This window comes from Stenella coeruleoalba (assembly GCF_951394435.1).
Source record: "Stenella coeruleoalba genome assembly, chromosome: 4".
In the NCBI taxonomy this organism is placed as follows: domain Eukaryota; kingdom Metazoa; phylum Chordata; class Mammalia; order Artiodactyla; family Delphinidae; genus Stenella; species Stenella coeruleoalba.
In genome coordinates, this window is record NC_137149.1 from 58,178,744 (window position 1) to 58,200,087 (window position 21,344).

The 21,344-nt window shown below is 37.6% G+C and overlaps 1 long non-coding RNA gene across 2 annotated transcripts in view; it reads right to left on the reverse strand.

Annotated features, from left to right (window-relative positions):
• Positions 1 to 1,398: 1,398 nt before the first annotated feature.
• Positions 1,399 to 21,344, reverse strand: part of LOC307185642 — a 50,523-nt gene continuing 30,577 nt past the window's right edge. The window contains exons 3-4 of one of the 2 annotated variants that reach the window (XR_013828130.1): positions 11,102 to 11,241; positions 1,399 to 10,634 (exon numbers count right to left, since the gene is read on the reverse strand). This is a non-coding gene — a long non-coding RNA (uncharacterized lncRNA). Of the gene's footprint in view, positions 11,242 to 21,344 lie in introns of both variants that reach the window. The other variant, XR_013828131.1, reaches the window with a different exon arrangement.

The following is a 21,344-nucleotide window of genomic DNA, read 5'->3' on the forward strand; positions in this document are numbered from 1 at the left end:
TTTTCTGAAGTGGGCATATAACATATAGCTTGAACAAGAGAAATAAATGACTGATTTTAGTTCAGTTCAGGATAAACATTTATGATATAAAAAAACAAATCAAAACTTGTAGGTACCATGCTTTAGCCTAAACTAATTCACATTCTTACCACAAAAAACAGTAATGATAAAAGAAATGTCACATATTTGCCTATGAAGGATGTATGTAAGTTCTTATCGTGAGATTATAAAATATCATATTTAAATTTTATCAAGCCTAATAGTCTTAAAAATGCTATTTGAAATATATTAGGATTTCACGTAAACTCCCCTTGGGTATATTTAACAGAAGCTGCTAAATCTGGGATATGAGAATTTTAAAACTATTTTTCACACTTTATTTGGTATCTTATTTTTTGCTCTGCTAGACTGCTAACACATAGCTATGATAATCATTTCAAGAGAAACTTTAGAAATGAGTTATTTTTTGATTTACCTATTTGAATATAGCCCAGAGCTTAGAAGCTATATTTCTCTGGTCAAAACAATCCCTTTGGGTAGGATTTGATTGGAGGGGTAGTGAAATATCTTTCCACTGATTAAGGAGAGTGCATAAAATCCTTACCAAGGGAGTCTCTTGCCTGGACATGATCTTCAGAAAATGGAGATAAAATGCACAAATATGGGAAAAACACTAATATATTAATTCTGTAGCAAACATTATAGCTTGTATAAACACCACACACACACACACACACACACACGCATACACAGAGCCCTGAAGAATATGAAAAATGTAGTCACACAATGAGGCTTTCTGAAGAGAGCAGGGAAGGCTCTTAAGCAGTTCCTTAAATGTCTTGAGAGAGCCAGGATCAGTGACTGGCTTTGGCTTTTACTAAGGTCAAGGGTGGGGTTGGGGTGAGATTTCCTGTGTGCACATATAGATCAGGGCAGGCACAGTCCTGCCAGTCCAAAGGTTGGAGCACCTAGGCTTTCACACTGGCTTGCCTAGATGTGAGGCAACAGTGGAAAAGGGCTAAGTAGAGGTTGAAAGCCGTCAGCAAACACTGACCATGGAATCAGCCTCTACCACATCACCACAAAAGTATGTGCTCACCTCTTCTCCTCCATGTCTTAAATTCCACAGGGGCTGGCCTTTATGGTGGGGAAGCCTGTCATGGCCCAGCATTACTTACAAGTGGCATTACTTATCTAATGAGTTAATTTTTTTATTGATGCATAACTAACAAAAACATAGTTCTTAAAACAATATATATTATCTCATGGTTTCTGGGAATCAGAAGACTGAGCCTTATTTAACTGGGTCCTGTGCTCAGAGTCTCAAAAAGAAGCAATAAAGTGAAGCAAGGCTGCACTCCTTTCTGGAATTTGGGATCCCCTCCTAAATTCATGTAGTTATTGGCAAAATTCAATCTCTTGTGGCTGTAGGACTGAGGTGCCCATTTTTTTTTGCTGGCTGTCATCTGGCTCTTAGCTCCTGGAGGCTGTCCACACTTTGATGCCATAAGCCCATCTCACAGGCCCTCTCACAACATGGCAACTTACTTCTTCAAGGCCAGCAAGAGAATTTCTGCTTATAGTCTGCTAAGACAAAGCCTTATATAAGGAAACATAATCATGATTGTGACTAGCCCATCACTTTTGCCATATAACATAATCTTATTAACAGAGAGGCATCCTATCACCTTTGCCATATTCTGTTGACTACAAGCAAGTCAACGTCGCATTCACACTCAAGTTGACCCTTGAACAACACAGGTTTGCACTGTGTGAGTCCACTTATACTTGGATTTTTTTCCCAATAAATACATACTGCAGTACTACACGATCTGTGGTTGGCTGAACTCACAGATGTGGAACCATGGATACACAGGGCCAACTGTAAAGTTATAAGTGGATTTTCAACTGCTCAGGAGTCTGTGTCCCGAACCCTCATGTTGTTCAAGTTGACACATAAAATTAACCATTACAACTATTACAGAAGTTCCTCTACCTTTCATATTTCCAGTTAGGGCTGACACACTTGCATATCTTATCCAGGGCAGCAGCAGGGGAACAGCACTGCTCTACCAAGCCATCTGCATAAATCACAGTTCATAGTTCTTTCCAGCTCTTTCATTTCATACTGATTTAGGTGATGATGTGTTCATAGAATTGGATGATCTCTAAACCAGCTATTGGAAAGGCTGCTAAACCTCTTCGCTCCTGCTGCCAATGAAGACACAAAAGGCTCTACAGTCTGAAAATATGGACAGGTGGATATCAGAGAAACTGTGTGCAATATGGACATCTCAAGGCTTACTGGCAAAACAAAACACTTCCTCATAAGGGTGGGTCTTTATCATTGTGAAACCAATGCTATTGCACATTTAAGGTATTTCACCAGGTGATTACTTCCAGGAAATATCGATGAGCTGCCATATTCCTTTTCTCAAAGGACTATTTAAAATATAACACAGGACTCTCACCATAAAATTGTATTGTGCTAATACATCAAAAAACACATATATTATGAATTGTGATATGTGGCACTAAGTGTGTAGCTCCCGATAATTACTAGGTACTCTGAGTCTTTAAATACTTTGTTGCTTGACCTAAAACCACTTGTGGCAATTGAATTTCTGAATTTTATGAATTCAGAGATTTCATTTATGAAGTCATTATGAAATCTCTGAATTTCCTTCCCTGAACTTTCAGTTTTTTAACATTTCCTAGAACTGCAATAAATTTAGACTCCATCTTGCTACATACTAGTGATACCATAATACTACACATACATACATACACAATACATAATTACTAGCCTATATGTCATTCATTTCTTAGGAACAGCCTTATATTAGTATTTGAAATTTGAGGATAAAAAAATTTTTAATTATTGCAAAGAATCAACCACTTATTTTCCTTGCAACTAAAGGGAAAAAAAGAGGAAAAGAAAGCAAAAACCATGACTCTTGGCTTCAGGAATGACCATGTAAGCTTTTGAAACTTTGTTGCCTACCAACTGCATAGTCAATATATATGAATAATATGAACAATATATTACTTTTCCTTGGTTACAAAGACTAAAACAGGACCCATAAGCTAAAGCATATTAAAAACCTTAAGCAACTGCAGAGTTGTTTTCACAATTGCCTTACATAGTTATTCTGAAAATGAATTGATATTATGCACACCAAGCCATAAAACTCAATTATGTTGTTCCCTTCCCAGATATGATTTGGATTCAGAGGATGTATCATAGTGGCAATGCTGGTCCCAGCTCTGGCATACTGCATGCTTAGGCTGTTATTCAGGACTGGCGTATTGACTGCAAAGAAAAGAGGATTGATTGGGGAAGATAACCTGTATTAAACAAAGGGAGAGGAAAAAACCATGAGAATTTAGATTTGTGTATCTAATTCAGTCTTCAGGGACTTTGAGTCTTTGGGAAGTAAATCGATTTGGGAGAAGGGTGCTATACGGAACATACTGGAAGACACATTTCATTCAGAAATACTTTCATTGGAACTTGAGAATTAACGTAAGAGAGACTATTCCAGAAGTTGGGGAAATAAATTCTCTACAGTCAAACACACTATTACTTTTAGGTACATCCAAAGATAATGGCGACACCAGTACCATAGCAGCCTTGGAAAATTTTTGGCTGATTTCATCAGTGGGATTTTACTGTATCAGAGGGTAATGAATTCAATGAAATGTTCACATGTGGTAAAATTCAAGAGACCAGTAGCATTCATGCAGCCTGGTAGCCTGCATTATGGCAGGAAAATAACATAGACTGTGGCAATATTTCTCAGTAAGTGTAAAAGACAAAGGTCATTACAGGAGTGGTGGGCTATATCTGAAATTTGGGGAGGCAAACTCTCCCATGTCTCCTTTCAGAGGATAGGTATCAGGTGTTGGTACAGTGGTGGTGCTGTCAAAAGTCTTCACAAGCAATAAAGGTATATGCATGCAACAACAAAGCAGTCCAGGACAGGCGAGAAGGAAAGGAGCTCATACTAGTATTAGCTAGGGGTACCAAAATGAAAACATTACCTCCTTTGAATGATTAAATTTTTTTTTTATTTTTTGCATCTCACTCTATTTTTTAAAATATTTATTGGAGTATGATTGCTTTAGAGTGGTGTGTTAGTTTCTGCTGTATAACAAAGTGAATCAGCTATACATATACATATATCCCCATATATCCTCCCTCTTGTTTTCCCTCCCACCCTCCCTATCCAACCCTCCTAGGTGGTCACAAAGCACCAAGCTGATCTCCCTGTGCTTTGTGGCTGCTTCCCACTAGCTATCTATTTTACATTTGGTAGTGAGACTCTCTCACTTCTCACTTCATGAGACTCTCTCACTTCGTCCCAGCTTACCCTTCCCTCTCCCTGTGTCCTCAAGTCCATTCTCTAGGTCTGCGTCTTTATTCCTGTCCTGCTTCTAGGTTCTTCAGAACCTTTTTTTTTTTTTTTAATATTCCATATATATGTGTTACCATATGGTTTTTGTTTTTCTTTTTCTGACTTACTTCACTCTGTATGACAGATTCTAGGTCCATCCACCTCACTGCAAAATAACTCAATTTCGTTTCTTTTTATGGCTGAGTAATATACCATTGTATATATGTACCACATCTTCTTTATCCATTCCTCTGTTAATGGACACTTACGTTGCTTCCATGTCCTGGCTATTGTAGACAGACCTGCAATGAACATCGTGGTACATGACTCCTTGAATTATGGTTTTCTCAGGGTATATGCCCAGTAGTGGGATTGCTGGGTCATATGGTAGTTCTATTTTTAGTTTTTTAAGAAACCTCCATACTGTTCTCCATAGTGTCTGTATCAATTTACACTGCCACCAACAGTGCAAGAGGGTTTCCTTTTCTCCACACCCCCTCCAGCATTTACTGTTTGTAGATTTTTTGATGATGGCCATTCTGACTGGTGTAAGGTGATACCTCATTGTACTGTGATTTGCATTTCTCTCATGATTAGTGATGTTGAGCATCCTTTCATGTGTTTGTTGACAACCTGTATATATTTTTTGGAGAAATGTCTGTTTAGGTCTTCAGCCCATTTTTGCACTGGGTTGTTTTTTTGTTATTGAGCTGCATGAGCTGCTTGTAAATTTTGGAGATTAATCCTTTGTCAGTTGCTTCATTAGCGAATATTTTCTCCCATTTTGATGGGTGTATTTTCGTCTTGTTTATGTTTTCCTTTGCTGTGCAAAAGCTTTTAAGTGTCATGAGGTTCCATTTATTTTTGTTTTTATTTCCATTTCTCTAGGGGGTGGGTCAAAAAGGATCTTGCTGTGATTTATGTCATAGAGTGTTCTGCCTATGTTTCCCTCTAAAGTTTTATAGTGTCTGGCCTTACATTTAGGTCTTTAATCCATTTTGAGTTTATTTTTGTTATGGTGTTAGACTGTTCTAATTTCATTCTTTTACATGTAGCTGTCCAGTTTTCCCCACACCACTTATTGAAGAGGCTGTCTTTTCTCCACTGTATATTTTTGCCTCCTTTACCAAAAATAAGATGACCATATGTGTGTGGGTTTAGCTCTTGGCTTTCTATCCTGTTTCATTGATCTATATTTCGGTTTTTGTGCCAGCACCATACTGTCTTGATTACTGTGGCTTTGTAGTATAGTCTGAAATCCAGGAGCATGAGTGCTCCAGCTCCATTTTTCTTTCTCAAGATTGCTTTGGCTATTCAGGGTCTTTTGTGTTTCCATACAAATTGTGAAATTTTTTGTTCTAGTTCTGTGAAAAATGCCATTGGTAGTTTCATAGGGATTGCATTGAATCTGTAGATTGCTTTGGGTAGTATAGTCATTTTCACAATGTTGATTCTTCCAATCCAAGAACATGGTATATCTCTCCATCTGTTGGTATCATCTTTAATTTCCTTCATCAGTGTCCTGTAGTTTTCTGCATACAGGTCTTTTGTCTCCTTAGGTAGGTTTATTCCTAGGTATTTTATTCTTTTTGTTGCAGTGGTAAATGCGAGTGTTTCCTTAATTTCTGTCAGATTTTTCATTAGTGTATAGGAATGCAAGAGATTTCTGTGCATTCATTTTGTATCCTGCTACTTTACCAAGTTCATTGATTAGCTCTAGTAGTTTTCTGGTACCATCTTTAGGATTCTCTATGTATAGTATCATGTCATCTGAAAATAGTGACAGCTTTACTTCTACTTTTCTGATTTGTATTCATTTTCTTTCTTTTTTTCTCTCATTACTGTGCCTAAAACTTTCAAACCTATGTTGAATAAGAGCAGTGAGAGTGCGTAATCTTGTCTCGTTCCTGATCTTAGAGGAAATGATTTCAGATTTTCACCATTGAGAACGATGTTGGCTGTGGGTTTCTCATATATGGCCTTTATTATGTTGGGGTAAGTTCCCTCTATGCCTACTTTCTGGAGAGTGTTTACATAAATGGGTGTTTAATTTTTTCCAAAGCTTTTTCTGCATCTATTGAGATGATCATATGGTTTTTCTCCTTCAATTTGTTAATGTAGTGTATCACACTAATTGATTTGTGGATATTGAAGAATCCTTGCATTCCTGGGATAAAGCCCACTTGATCATGGTGTATGATGCTTTTAACGTGCTGTTGGATTCTGTTTGCTAGTATGCTGTTGAGGATTTTTGCATCTGGGTTCATCAGTGATATTGGCCTGTAGTTTTCTTTTTTTGACATCTTTGTCTGGTTTTAGTATCAGGGTGATGGTGGCCTTGTAGAATGAGTTTGGGAGCATTCCTCCCTCTGCTATATTTTGGAAGAGTTTGAGAAGGATAGGTGTTAGCTCTTCTCTAAATGTTTGATAGAAGTTGCCTGTGAAGCCATCTGGTCCTAGGCTTTTCTTTGTTGGAAGATTTTTAATCACAGCCTCAATTTCAGTGCTTGTGATTGGTCTGTTTATATTTTCTACTTCTTCCTGGTTCAGTCTCAGAATGTTGTGCTTTTCTAAGAATTTGTCCATTTCTTCCAGGTTGTCCATTTTATTGGCATATAGTTGCTTGTAGTAATCTCTCATGATCTGTTATATTTCTGCAGTGGCAGTTGTTACTTCTCCTTTTCCATTTGTAATTCTGCTGATTTGAGTCTTTTCCCTTTTTTTCTTGATGAGTCTTGCTAGTGGTTTATCTATTTTGTTTGTCTTCTCAAAGACCCAGCTTTTAGTTTTATTGATCTCTGCTACTGTTTCCTTCATTTCATTCTCATTTATTTCTGCTCTGATCTTTATGATTTCTTTCCTCCTGCTAACTTTGGGGTATTTTTGTTCTTCTTTCTCTAATTGATTTAGGTGTAAGGTTAGGGTGTTTATTTGAGATGTTTCTAGTTTCTTGAGGTAGGATTTTATTGCTATAAACTTCCCTCTTAGAACTACTTTTGCTGCATCCCACAGGTTTTGGGTCATCGTGTTTTGTCATTTGTTTCTAGGTATTTTTTGATTTCCTCTTTGATTTCTTCAGTGATCTCTTGATCATTTAGTAGTGTATTGCTTAGCCTCCACGTTTGTACTTTTTACAGATTTTTTTCCTGACCTAGTCTCATAGTGTTGTGGTTGGAAAAGATACTTGATATGATTTCAATTTTCTTAAATATACCAAGGCTTGATTTTTGACCTAAGATATGATCTATCCTGGAGAATGTTCCATGAGCACTTGAGAAGAAAGTGTATTCTGTTGTTTTTGGATGGAATGTCCTATAAATGTCAGTTAAGTCCATCTTGTTTAATGTATCGTTTAAAGCTTTTGTTTCCTTATTTATTTTCATCTTGGATGATGTGTGATTGGTGAAAGTGGGGTGTTAAAGTCACCTACTATGATTGTGTTACTGTCGATTTCCCATTTTATGGCTGTTAACATTATCTTTATGTACTGACATGCTTCTAGGTTGGGTGCATAACTATTTACAATTGTTTTATCTTCTTCTTGGATTGATTCCTTGATCATTAGGTAGTGCCCTTCTTTATCTCTTGTAATATTCTTTATTTTCAAGTCCATTTTGCCTGATATGAGAATTACTACTTCAGCTTTGTTTTGGTTTCCATTTGCATGGACTAACTTTTTCCATCCCCTGACTTTGTGTGTATGTTTTCCTAGGTCTGAAGTGGGTCTTGTTTTTGGAACCATTCAGCCAGTCTATGTCTTTTGGTTGGAGCATTTAGTCCATTTACATTTAAGGTAATTATCGATATGTATGTTCCTATTACCATTTTCTTAATTGTTTTGGGTTTGTCATTGTAGGTCTTTTCCTTCTCTTGTGTTTCCTGCCTAGGGAAGTTCCTTTAGCATTTGTTGTAAAGCTGGTTTGGTGGTGCTGAATTCTCTTAGCTTTTGCCTGTCTGTAATGGTTTTAATTTCTCTGTTGAATCTGAATGAGATCCTTGCTGGTTAGAGTAATCTTGGTTTCCCTTTCATCATTTTAAATAAATATGCCCTGCCACTCGCTTCTGGCTTGCACAGTTTCTGCTGAAAGATCAGCTGTTAACCTTATGGGGAATCTCTTGTATATTACTGTTTTTCCCTTGCTGCTTTTAATATTTTTTCTTTGTATTTAATTTTTGTTGGTTTGATTAATACGTTTCTTGGCGTGTTTCTCCTTGGATTTATCCTGTGTGGGACTCTCTGCGCTTCCTGGACATGACTGATTACTTCCTTTCCCATATTAGGGAAGTTCTGAACTATAATCTCATCAAATATTTTCTCAGTCCCTTTCTCTTTCTCTTCTTCTCCTGGGAACCCTATAATTCGAACGTTGGTGCGTTTCGTGTTGTCCCAGAAGTCTCTGAGACTGTCCTCAATTTTTTTCATCCTTTTTTCCTTATTCTGCTCTGTGGTAGTTATTTCTACTATTTTATCTTCCAGGTCACTTATCCGTCCTTCTGCCTCAGTTACTGTGCTATTGATTCCTTCTAGAGAATTTTTAATTTCATTTATTGTATTGTTCATCATTGTTTGCTCTTTAGTTCTTCTAGGTCCTTGTTAAACGTTTCTTGTATTTTCTCCATTTTATTTCCAGGATTTTGGATCATCTTTACTATCATTTTTCTGAATTCTTTTTTAGGTAGACTGCCTAGTTCCTCTTCATTTGCTTGGTCTGGTGCATTTTTGCCTTGCTCCTTCATCTGCTGTGTGTTTCTCTGTCTTATCATTTTGCTTAACTTACTGTGTTTGGGGTCTCCTCTTCACAGGTTGCAGGTTCATATTTCCCATTGTTGCCCCCAGTGGCTACGGTTGGTTCATTGGGTTGTGTAGGCTTCCTGGTGGACCAGACTGGTGCCTGTGTTCTGGTGGATGAGGCTGGATCTTGTCCTTCTGGTGGGCAGGACCACATCCAGTGGTGTGTTTTGGGGTGTCTGTGGCCTTATTATGATTTTAGGCAGCCTCTCTGCTAATGGGTGCAGTTGTGTTCCTGTCTTGCTAGTTGTTTGGCATAGGGTGTCCAGCATTGTAGCTTGCTGGACATTGAGTGGAGCTGGGTCTTAGCATTGAGATGGAGATCCCTGCGAGAGCTTTTGCCATCTGATACTGCGTGGAGCCAGGAGGTCTCTGGTGGACCAATGTCATGAACTCGGCTCTTGTACCTCAGAGGCACAGGCCTGACATCCAGCCGGAGCACCAAGACCCTGTCAGCCAAAAGGCCTAAAAGAAAAGGGAGAAAAAACGAAAGAAAGAGAAAACAAAAATAAAATAAAATGAACTTAGTAAAATTAAAAATAAAAAAAATTATTAAAAATAAAAAGTAATAAAAAAGAAAAGAAAGTATACTTAAAGAAAAAACAAAACAATGGACAGACAGAATCCTAGGACAAATGGTAAAAGCAAAGCTATAAAGACAAAATCACACAAAGAAGCATACACATACACACTCACAAAACGAAAAAAGGAAAAAAAGGTATATATCTATCTTCAGAGAGGAAAAGGAAGAGAGCAACCAAATCAATAAACAAATCTACTGGTAATAATAAACTCTAATTACTAAACTAAGATAAACATAAAACCAGAAACAAATAGATGCAGAAAGCAACCCCCAAGTCTACAATTGCTCCCAAAGTCCACTGCCTGAATTCTGCGATGATTCGTCGTCTATTCAGGTATTCCAGAGGTGCAGGGTATATCAAGTTGATTGTGTAGATTTAATCTGCTGCTCCTGAGGCTGCTGGGAGAAACTTCCCTTTCTCTTCTTTCTTCATACAGCTCCTGGGGTTCAGCTTTGGATTTGGCCCTGCCCCTGTGTGTAGGTCACCTGAGGGCATCTTTTCTTCCCTCAGACTAAAGGAGCAGCTGATTATGGGGCTCTGGCTCACTCAGGCTGGTGGGAGGGAGGGGTACGGAATGCGGGGAAAGCTTGCGGCGGCAGAGGCTGGAGTGACACTGCAACAGCCTGAGGTGCGCCGTGTATTCCCCCGGGGAAGTTGTCCCTGGATCACAGGACCCTGGTAGTGGCAGGCTGCACAGGCTCCCGGGAGGAGAGTGACCTGTGCTTGCACACAGGCTTCTTCATGGCTGCAGCAGCAGCCTTAGTGTCTCATGTCCATCTCTGGTGTCCGCACTGATAGCCGTGGCTCCACCTGTCTCTGGAGCTTGTTTAGGCGGTGCTCTGAATCCACTCTCCTCACGCACCGCTAAACAAAGAGGCAAGAAAAAGTCACGTGCCTCTTCAGCAATTCGGGACTTTATCCTGGACTCCCTCCCGGCTAGCTGTGGTGCACTAGCCCCCTTCAGGCTGTGTTCACGCAACCAACCCCAGTCCTCTCCCTGGGATCTGACCTCCGAAGCCCGAGCCTCAGCTCACAGCCCCCACCCGCCCCGGTGGGTGAGCAGACAAGCCTCTCGGGCTGGTGAGTGCTGGTTGGCACCGATCCTCCGTGAGGGAATCTCTCCACCTTGCCCTCCGCACCCCTGTTGCTGTGCTCTCCTCCGTGGCTCCGAAGCCACCCACAGTCTCTGCCTGCAAAGGTGCTTCCTAGAATGTGGAAACTCTTCCTCCTTCACAGCTCCCTCCCAGAGGTGCAGGTCCCATCCCTATTCTTTTGTCCCTGTTTTTTTCTTTTTCCTTTTGCCCCACCCAGGAACGTGGGGAATTTCTTGCCTTTTGGGAAGTCTGAGGTCTTCTGCCAGTGTTCAGTAGGTGTTCTGTAGGAGTTGTTCCACATGTAGATGTATTTCTGATGTATTTGTGCGGAGGAAGGTGCTCTCCACATCTTACTCCTCTGCCATCTTGAAGGTCCTCTGGATTAAAATTTAATAAGCAGTAACACTTATTGGGATGGGGGGAATGAATGGGAAATAAGAACCAGAAAAAAGGCAGATTACTGTTAATATTATTCCATTTTTAAATCCCACGATTATGTGGTGTGCAAAGTATGGATTAAATTAGATTTTTTTAAGGAAATAAATATATTAATGTGAAATCTAAACTACAGCAATTAGCCATTTGCATACACCAGGTTCATTTAATAATTCTGTGTCCCTGCATAGTCTCTTTTAGGCACAGGTGTAGATCCTTGATATTTTCTATGCATCTTTCATTGACAGCATAACATCACAGACAAGTCTGAATTTTTGTGTGGAAAAAGCACTGAAGAAATTGGTCAGGTAACTGAGATAGGAATGTTACTGGATTTGGGATTAAGAAAAAGCAGTGGGGAGTCCTGCTGCTTACTAGGATATCAGATGCTAGTGTAATCTAAGTTTAGTTATGAAAATTTGAGTCTTGGTTTCCTTATCTTTAAAACAGGCATTGTATTATATGTCAGCTTTAGACACTAATTGTTACTGCTTGTTCTGGGTACTCTTATTCCATTTCTTACAAATGCCCCTTTCCTCTGGGAAAAACATGTAATTCTACTGGACGTGACCCTCACGGGCTCATAATCCAGGCCTACCCAGCAACGTTACCCAATCTTCTTGGCACAGTGATTAGTTCATAAATAGTCGTGTTATACTAACTGTCCAAGTTGAGTCCCATGGGGGCTTTTCTGTCTAAGCTTTAGGAAGATTCTCTTTCCACACGGCCATTACAAAGTCAGGATGAAAGTCACTGCCCACCATCACACCCACCATTAGGAGAGAGTCTGTTTAAGGGATTGAAAGAAAAGCATCCCTGAAAGTACTACTTGAGCCTTGAATCCAGCAATGCCTAAAACCAAAATATCCAGTATTTTTCAGTTACTTGAACCAACACATTTACTTTTGTGCCTAAGCTAACCTGAGTTGTAATGCTATATTGATAGTACTAAGTAATACAAGCTCACATCCTGTTATACTGACAAATGCACATTTAGTGCCTCATAAATAGAAACACTGAGAATATATTAGTTTCCTCCTACTGGTTAGAGCTTTGAAAGTAGTGTTTTTAAAATGTTCACAAGAATAAAATATACAGTATAACCTTTTTATCCATACGAACCATCTTTATTTTTTTTCAATGCATGTTATGCCAAGGGTGAGTATGTTAGTTTTACATGAAGAAAAGCAGTTTGCATGGAGGACTGATAGGCCTGGCACTTCCTGTGTCACATATTTCACTGTTTTCTGCTGAAAAATCATTGAGTGAATAAGGCATATTCACAACCACAAAGAGAGTTCATCAGGCTGTGAAGCATGTTTCTTCAGTGGTTTTGCTGTAGTGAGAACAATTTTCAGAGTCCTAAGCATGTGTGAGATGACAGTGACTACATCAGAGAGGCTGTGAAGAGGAGTGTAAAAAGGAGAAATAAGAACTAAATATATCAGCCCCACACTTGTCTTTTTTTTTTTTTCTTTCTTTTTTTGATGGTGGGGAGGGTGGGCTGGGCGTGCATGTGGATGAGGACACAATGAACTTTTTACGTGCTAAGAAATACATCAGAGTCTAAGAGAAAGCAGAAAACTCCAAATAGACTTCAAGAGTCTTTTTTTTTTTTCTATTAAAAACATCGGAATCTATAAAGGAAATAAAAGAACTACATTAGACCTAAATGATCTCAGAAAAGTGTCAGAAGAACTGACAGGTAGATGAATAATCTACCACTATTTTATTTTATTATTCTCTTCTTAAAAAACAAAGGCAGGGAAATGGCTGATTTAAGCCCATTCCAGAAGTGCCACAAAATTATAATCTCCTCTGTTTATCTTGTTTAGAGAGTATCTTTTATGTAATCAATTCTGTAAGTGCAAATCAATAACAGATGATTTCATTCAAATGACATTCACTGACGATGTGCTGCGTGCTATGCACTGGGTTAGGTTCTGCATGCACGGGAGATAAATTACAGCACAGCCCCTGGTTTCAGGGAGCCCAAAGACAAGTAAAATCTAGATAATGTAGGACAAGAAAATAATTATTCAAGCAACATTCTCTTTTCCAGATGTGGCTGTTCAGTATTTATTGAGATTACACCATGGAGGGCCAGACTACTCAATTGGAAGTTTAGTAAATATTTAGTCTTCCAAATGTATTCATTATTTTAATCAGGCAGTGGATCTGGAAAGTAACTTCACAGATATATTTTGAAATTTTAACTTGATCTTTCTCTTTGTGCTAGGGAAGCTGCTGGCAAAATATTGCCATGTACACCAAGAAAAGAAAGCATGGTCAAAAATCTGTCCCTGGTCTCTAACTCAACTCTGCCCAAAAGGCAGGGCTGCATGAGTGCAAGCAGAAAGAGATTTAAAAACTTGATTACCGACTTGCTTTCGTCATACCTGATGCTCTGAAGGTGCTAGTGTTAAGAAGGGACCACAGTATCTAGTTCAGGTACTTGATGTAGAGTCATCATTGACCTGTATTAACACCAACACCAGGAAGCTGAGCTGCATATAGCATTTTAATACAAAATGACCTGAGAAAATTATCTGTAGATTCTGGTTCTTTCTTTCCACCTACAGAATTCACCAGGATTAGAGGTCTGTTCTTCCTTCATGTTAGTGATTATAATGTATGCAGGTGGTGTGAGATTTTTCTCTTATCCCAAAGAAAATCACAATTATATGACCAATATCTTATCCTTTACTGCCTTTCAATACCTACTTCTTTATCAACCACATGTTGTAGTTATTTTCCCTTTATTTTATTTTCTGTGCACAGGATATAAGTTGAGGGCAGATGCTGTGTCCCTTGCTTGACACAGCATATATCATTAACAATCAACAAGTGTTTTTTCTATGAATGAAAGAATTTGGGGGCTCACCTTTCCTAAAATGTCATGTATTAGACGTAGAGGAAAATGAAACAATATTTTTACTCGTTTACTCTTACACTGGTGAGATATATGTATCAAGTTAGACTTGTTTGGTTACTAGAAAATTTCAAACCATACAAGTTCCTCTATATGCAATTTTTGTAAAGATTTTAAACTTTATGTATATTTATATCCATGCTAAAATTATAAAAAACATCTTGCATTTGTTTCAGTGATTATATATTCAATCTAATAGTATTAACACTTGTAGAATCTTATCTCATGTATAATCTTATTCAATGAGTTATATAGTTACATATGTATCAATATATACTTGAGTGTTTGTGTGAAGGTAAAAGATGTGTTAAGTTGCCTGCCATTCCCCCACCCATTCACAGAGAATAAACTCTAGGGATATATCAGAGGTGAGCACCTAACTGAAGCAGACCAATCAGATTCTCTCACTTGTAAATTGAAAAAGAGATACAGTGATGGCAGCAAGTCTTCATTTTGCAGTTGAAATGGGAAAGTCATAGACCTGGTATTGCATTTTTTTCCCCACTCAGATGGAAGACAGGCCATCTGGCTGTAGAGAACATAAAGGCCTACTTCAATAAACCCAGAGGAAATATCTGCCTTATTTCAGAAAGGCTTTCTGGTTCTTGTCCCTGGACCCCCATGAAGCCTGGTTTCTTCCCTGCCCTTGGCTTTCCTGCACACCCTGTATCCTGCCAACAAACAAGATGTTTTTCTTAAATCAATTTGAATTGTATTCAATTGTTGCACCACCTTGGTAACAATCTTCCAAATGTAATTCAATAATTTAAGAAATATTGATTGAGAACTTATTCTGTATTCTATACTGTGGAATGGTCTAGGTATGTAGAAAGAAAATTTGCCCTCAAATAATTCATTTTGTAGTGGAGAAAGTGGGTATACAAATAGGTAAATTTAGTGTATGTGTGGTGTGATTAAAAATATAAAATCTTCTATAGGCAAAGAGACATGTGCCCAATGGACTGACCTGCAGAGGGAAAGTAGAGGTGGAGTTTCAAGAAGAGTAGAGATGCTACATGAGTTAAGTGTAGGTAAACAGCCAGACTTCATAAGGAAAGGATGAAAGGATATTACAGGCAGAGGGAAAAACGAGAGGAGGGACACGGATGTGTGAAGTCCTACTTTTACTTATTCATTTAACAACAGTTGTGTAGCACACACTGTAAACCAGCCACTGTTTCAAATTCTTTGGAAAAAGCAGTAGAAAAAACCCATAAATTCTTCATTCGTGATTTTTATACTTTTGGTGAAATATACGTGTGTGTGTGTGTATATATATATATATATATATATATATATATATTAGCATAATATGTAATAAAATATACTGTAATAAAACATATATAACAAAATAAATAAAATATGTTGTTTTCAAACTTTAGCACACATCAGAATCACCTGAAAGGCTTGTTAAAACACAGACTCTTGGCCTCTAATCACCACATTTCTAACTCAGTAGGCATGAACTGAGGGCTGAGAATTTTCATTTCTAACAAATTCTCAGATGAGGATAATGCTGCTAGTCTGGCCATCATACTTTGAGAACCACTGATAAAGTATAGTAGAAAGTGGTAAGTGCTATGGAGACAAATAAGTCAGGAGTCTTGAAGAGGGTTGTAATGTTAAATTGCATAGTCAGGCAAAGTTTCTCTGTGAAGACCTGAACAAGTCAGGAATCCAGCTATGTGGATATCTGGGGAAAGATCACTCCAGGTTATTTACTTAGAGTGAGATGTCATTGTTGAGTTTTAAGCAGAGATGTGGCATGATCTGACATGACCTCTTCTTTGAAACAGGATTACTTTAGCTGCCCCACTGAGAATAAATGAAAATGAAAGGAAGCAGAGAAATGAAACTAGTCAGGAGTCTATTGCAATAAGAGCATTAGCAAGAATGATGGAGATCTGGACCAGAGTGATAGCTGTGGCACTAATGAAAACATGGCTGGAGTAGAGATAGAAAGCCAAACTTTGAAGGTAGAAGCTTCAGGTGAAATAAGGGATTTAATTTGGGATGTGGAAAAAAGAGAATAGTCAACAATGATTACCAGAATTTTGTTCTCAACACATGGAAAGATGGATTTATCATTAAATCCATTTGTAGAATGACTGTGGGAGAAGGAGGATTAGGGAGGAAGATCAGGAGCTCAGTTTTTGACATGTTCATTTTGAACTAGTAACTCAGGTAAGAATGTAGAGTAGGAAGTTGTATTTAAGGATCTGGAGTTCAGGGCAGAAGGCTGAGCTTGATATGAACTTGAGTGCTATGAGCATATGTGTTTGTCTGTGCACAAAGGGAGTGAGTGCAGAGAGAAAAGAATGTGATCTAAGGGCTAAGCCTCAGGGTGATGTGAGAGTACAGAGGTAAGGGGGGAACAGAGAAAGAAGAGGAGCAACAGCCAGTGATGTAAGCATAGTGGATGCTGCCCTAGAAGCCAAAGGAAGAAAGTGTTTCAAAATAGAGAAACTGAGCAGTAAAAGTAGGCAAAAATATGCAGAGTTTAAGGAAAAGTTAAAAACAAAAAGGATTACGATTGGCAGAATTTGGTTTTGAGTTGACATGGGGAAAAGAGGAAGAAAATGTTTCTGTTTTATCTTTCTCTGACACAATTGGTCCCAGGTATTACCTCCTGAAGAGAAAACAGTCATTGCTTTAAAGATGAAACCAAGGAGTTGCAGCGTATTTCCCATAGAAACCATCTGTCTGTTCTGATGAGGCTGAAACTCTGTCTCTATGAATGTAATTTACTTAATGCCCAGAAAGAATATAATGCTTTGAATACAGGTGTTAAACACAACCAAAAGCAGCAGCTTATTTTCTGAAATATACAGAATAATTATGAGCACTTTTTAACATCTAAAAAGCATCCTAAAATGTTCCATCAACAATTAGTGAGAACAATGATTCCATAATATCTAAAAGGTCCCATCAGTGATTCTTGAGAGCAACAATGTAGTTAGCTTTGTAAAAAATGAAAATAATGATGCACTATGAAGCAGACCTCAAAATTATCTGTCTTTAATAGAAAGTCATCATGTATTTTCACATAATGCAAGAGCAAGTGCTGACTGACATTTCCAACTGGGGAAAGTTAAACAGTATCCTATCATCTGGCAAATAGCAAGTGATTCTTGGTGATGAAAATAATTATGACATATTATCTATAATTTGTGCGTCTTTGAGAGGAAGGTGATTTACTTGGGATCTACAAAAGGAGAACATTTGGGGATGCAAATAGTTCTCTTCAAGATGACTTTATGCTGGAATATTAAGTTTCCATTTGTGGTAAATGGAAAAGCAGACGGCTAAAAAAAAATATTTTGTCAAGTCTGTAACATAAACTACCTAGTTGTAGGAAAAACGTTTTTCTCATCATTAGAAGGAGTAGAAAGTGAGAAATAAACATAAATAGTCTGACTTTTCCAGGATGGAGTTTCCCTTTGGGTTTTGAGCATCTGGTAATTTAAATATTTCTCCACAGTTAACCAATTAGTCAATCATGCATGTAGTTAACAGACATTTATTGAGCTTCTACTATGTTCAGGCACCATTTTTGTTGCTGTGGAGATACAGAAAGCAACGAGACATAAATTCCAACTCCCGCCTCTAATTGTATGATAGTAAAATTAAGGCATGTACTTAAATTTGTTCAACAAATATTTATTAATTGCTTACTCTGTTTACTGGAAATACCAGTATAAATAATACATGGGGATACAAAAATGAATTAGACACTTCTAAAAATTTGTAAAAGGTAGTTAATATTAATACTTAATAGTAGTTTCTGCTGTTGAATGGAATGGTGGGGCAATATAAAAGGTATTACTTTATTTTTATCATTACCATTAATAATGGCAATGACTGTTATTTGCTCTGTGCTTTCTATGTGTCAGTCCTTATATGCATTATCTCATTTAACTGTCAAAACAACTCTTAGTGAATGTACTCACAAAAAATCCAATTTATAAATGTGGCAACTGAGGCTTAGAGAAACTACTTACTTTGCCAAAGATCATATTCAGTGGCAGAACGACATTTTAACACAGTCTATTTGTCTTCAATACGCAAAGTTTTATCTTCTACTGCACACATGCACAAAATAAACATGTGAAGCAGAGGAAGAAGAGTTTAAGTATGACGCAAATGGAAGGTTTTGTGGAAAAGGTTGGACTTCTGTTAGGTTGCTTTGAACTGTGGATACTATTTCAATAGGAAGTCTCAGAACATGCAAGGCATTAGTCCACAGAATTTGACTAGAATGTCAGATTTTTCAACGAGGTATTTATGAAATTATATTTAAAGCTTATTTGGGAAAACCTCAAAAACCAGGCAGAGGAAACAGTTTCAATTTTATTCTGTAGGCAATGAGGAGTTTCTAGTGGATTAACCTGGCAGCAGTCTGTCACATGGACTAGAGATGTTGGGAGACTGAGTAATAGAAAAGTTAAAGGTCTACTGGCATGTTACAGATCAGTGCATGTCAGACTTTATTGTGCAGATAAATTCATTGGGGATCCTGCTAAAATTCATATCCTGATGCAGTGAATCACAGTAGAGCCCTAGAGTCTCCAGTTATGTCAAGCGTCCAGATGATCCCTTTGCTCATAGTCCAGAATATACTAGAACAGTGGTTTTCGACCTAAGGCATTTTGCTCCTCAGAGAATATTTGGCAATATCTGGAAACATTTTAAGTTGTCACAACTGGGGTAAGTAGGAAAGGGATGGAATTGCTACTGGTATCCTGTGGGTAGAAGCCAGGGATGCTAGAGGATGTTGCTAAACTTTCTATAATTCACAGGACAGTTCCCACAACAAAGAATTATCTGACCAAAATATCAGTACTGCTGAGACTGAGAAACTTTGCCCTAAAATTATAACATTTGCAGAAAATCAATAGTATATCATCCTTAAAAAAATGTTGGAAATCTTTACGGAATTAAGACTCCCATGTTCTTTCACATGGGTTGAGGGCGTGTTGTAGAGCTGGAGGAGGGATAAAAATTTGTCAACCCAGATGTACGTGCAATTACTGAAGAAAATCTAATGCCTCTAACTGAATACTCTCAGACTAACACTAATAATTAAGTTGTGTACATTTCTCCCAAACACAATGTAGCCCCTTTTTTCTTCTGATTGTTCTTTTTCCATATTTTTCAAATCATTACCACTTCTTTTTTAAATGAGGCTGAAAAGACGTGGATTTTCTTAAAAACCTATCCCTTCACCAATAAATAGATAAAAATTTGCACTTAATATTTCTGCTTATTTCCTATCTCAGTGCAAAAGGTTTCTAACAGTTATTCTAGTCTACCATCTCCACATTTCCTCAAACTCACTTCATCAAATTAGAAACTTGGTTATTTTTCTATTCCTTTTTCTTCTTTCCTTCTTTCTAGCTAACATAACTTGATTTTGTGACAAAGCCAGGACAATAATCATGACTATACAAAGCCAATCTTAACAATGCCATTTCCCACTCTTTTTAACCCTTATAAATGGTGTCCACATGACCAATTCTGATTAATATCACTTAATTTGAAGCTGGAGAAGTCTCAGAAAGTTATTGAGCTTCCTGAATAAGAGGGCAAGAGTTCAGACACAGCTGTCTCCTTCCTGCCTTCAATGTCAACATGATGGCTAAAGATTCAGCAGCCACCTTCCTGTCATGTGGGAAGGACTTTCAAGAATTCTTGTTACATTTGAAAAATAAATCTCTATTTGTTTAGTCCACAGTAGACATGTATTCTATTTTTTGCATCAAAAAACAATTTTAACTAATGTACCTTTCCTTTCCGCCTCCTCAGAGTACAAGGCTTATCAGTTTTCACCTAACTTTACACAATTTTCAATTATTCCCTTTCTAATCTCCCCTTCCCAAACCTGTAAACATGATCCACTTTCTTCTACCCAGCAAAACAATATATAGCAAACCAAAGCACACACACATATATCCATATAATATATATATATATATACTTACTTTTTTCTCTGAGTATTACTTAAAGTTTAAAGCAGAATTTTGCATTTGCTGCAGTTTGACAATGAATGGAAAGATAGGTGCTTAACTGCCTCTTTATGTCTCTTTCTTTTTTTTCCTTTTGAACTGGATATATAGGCTTATCCAAATTTCTGTGCCTTTATCCTGCAGTTTAAACTCTACATAATAACAGACTAAGCATTTTAGGAGAAAATAACAGAAAATATATCTTTCTTTTTTTATTATTAAAAAGTTATTTTAAAAACATACCTGCAACCTCCATATTTTCAAATGCCATATATGGAGTTAACTACATATCTCCTTTTAAGAATGTTTATAAAAATTGTGGTACAGTGAATAAAAAAGGTCTGAAATTCTTCTTATTTGAATTCCATTGTCAAATCTACTTTCTAAAATCTATCTCGTTGACATTTTTTCAGCACATTTTAAAATTACACAACAATGCTTAGGTGATTGGTAAGGCATTTTCAGAATGCCACTGGTAAATCTGAAACATTTTCTCAGATCCAAGATAGAATAACAAGCATAGCTCCCCCCCTGTTGAGAAGCTTACTAATCCAAGAATTGTGCAAACTCTCACATATGCTGATGTTCCCACAGGGAACTGAGCTAGTGCTGCTACCTTTTTACTTGTGGCACCTCACATAATTAAGAAAATTACAGTTATGCTCCTTTCTCCAAGACAGGGAACAAAAATGATCCTTGGACTCTTTCCAAGGATAAATGGGCAATAAATCTCTCCAAGCTTTTTTTTTTTTTTTTCCTAGTTAAGAAGAACATGAAAAAAACATACAGGCATTACATTTTTCAGTAGTGGTGAACAGACTAGCGGGAAAAGTTTAATTTAATTTATGCCTGGTGCCCCTTATGCTCTCTCATTTAGAAAGTTGTGATAATGATTATATTAACATATTCTGTCTAAGGTGAACTTTAAGATATATATCAGTGCACTCAAAGAACGTAGGAGGTTGGAATAAAGGTGAAAAGAAATTCCTAGAAGGTGTAATGTGTTATGTCTATTCCTAGTATCTTTCATCTCTAAAAATGGGAAAAGCAGAGTTCAGGTACTAAGGCTACTCTTACACCTCAATATAGCCCAGACACAGTGTGCCCC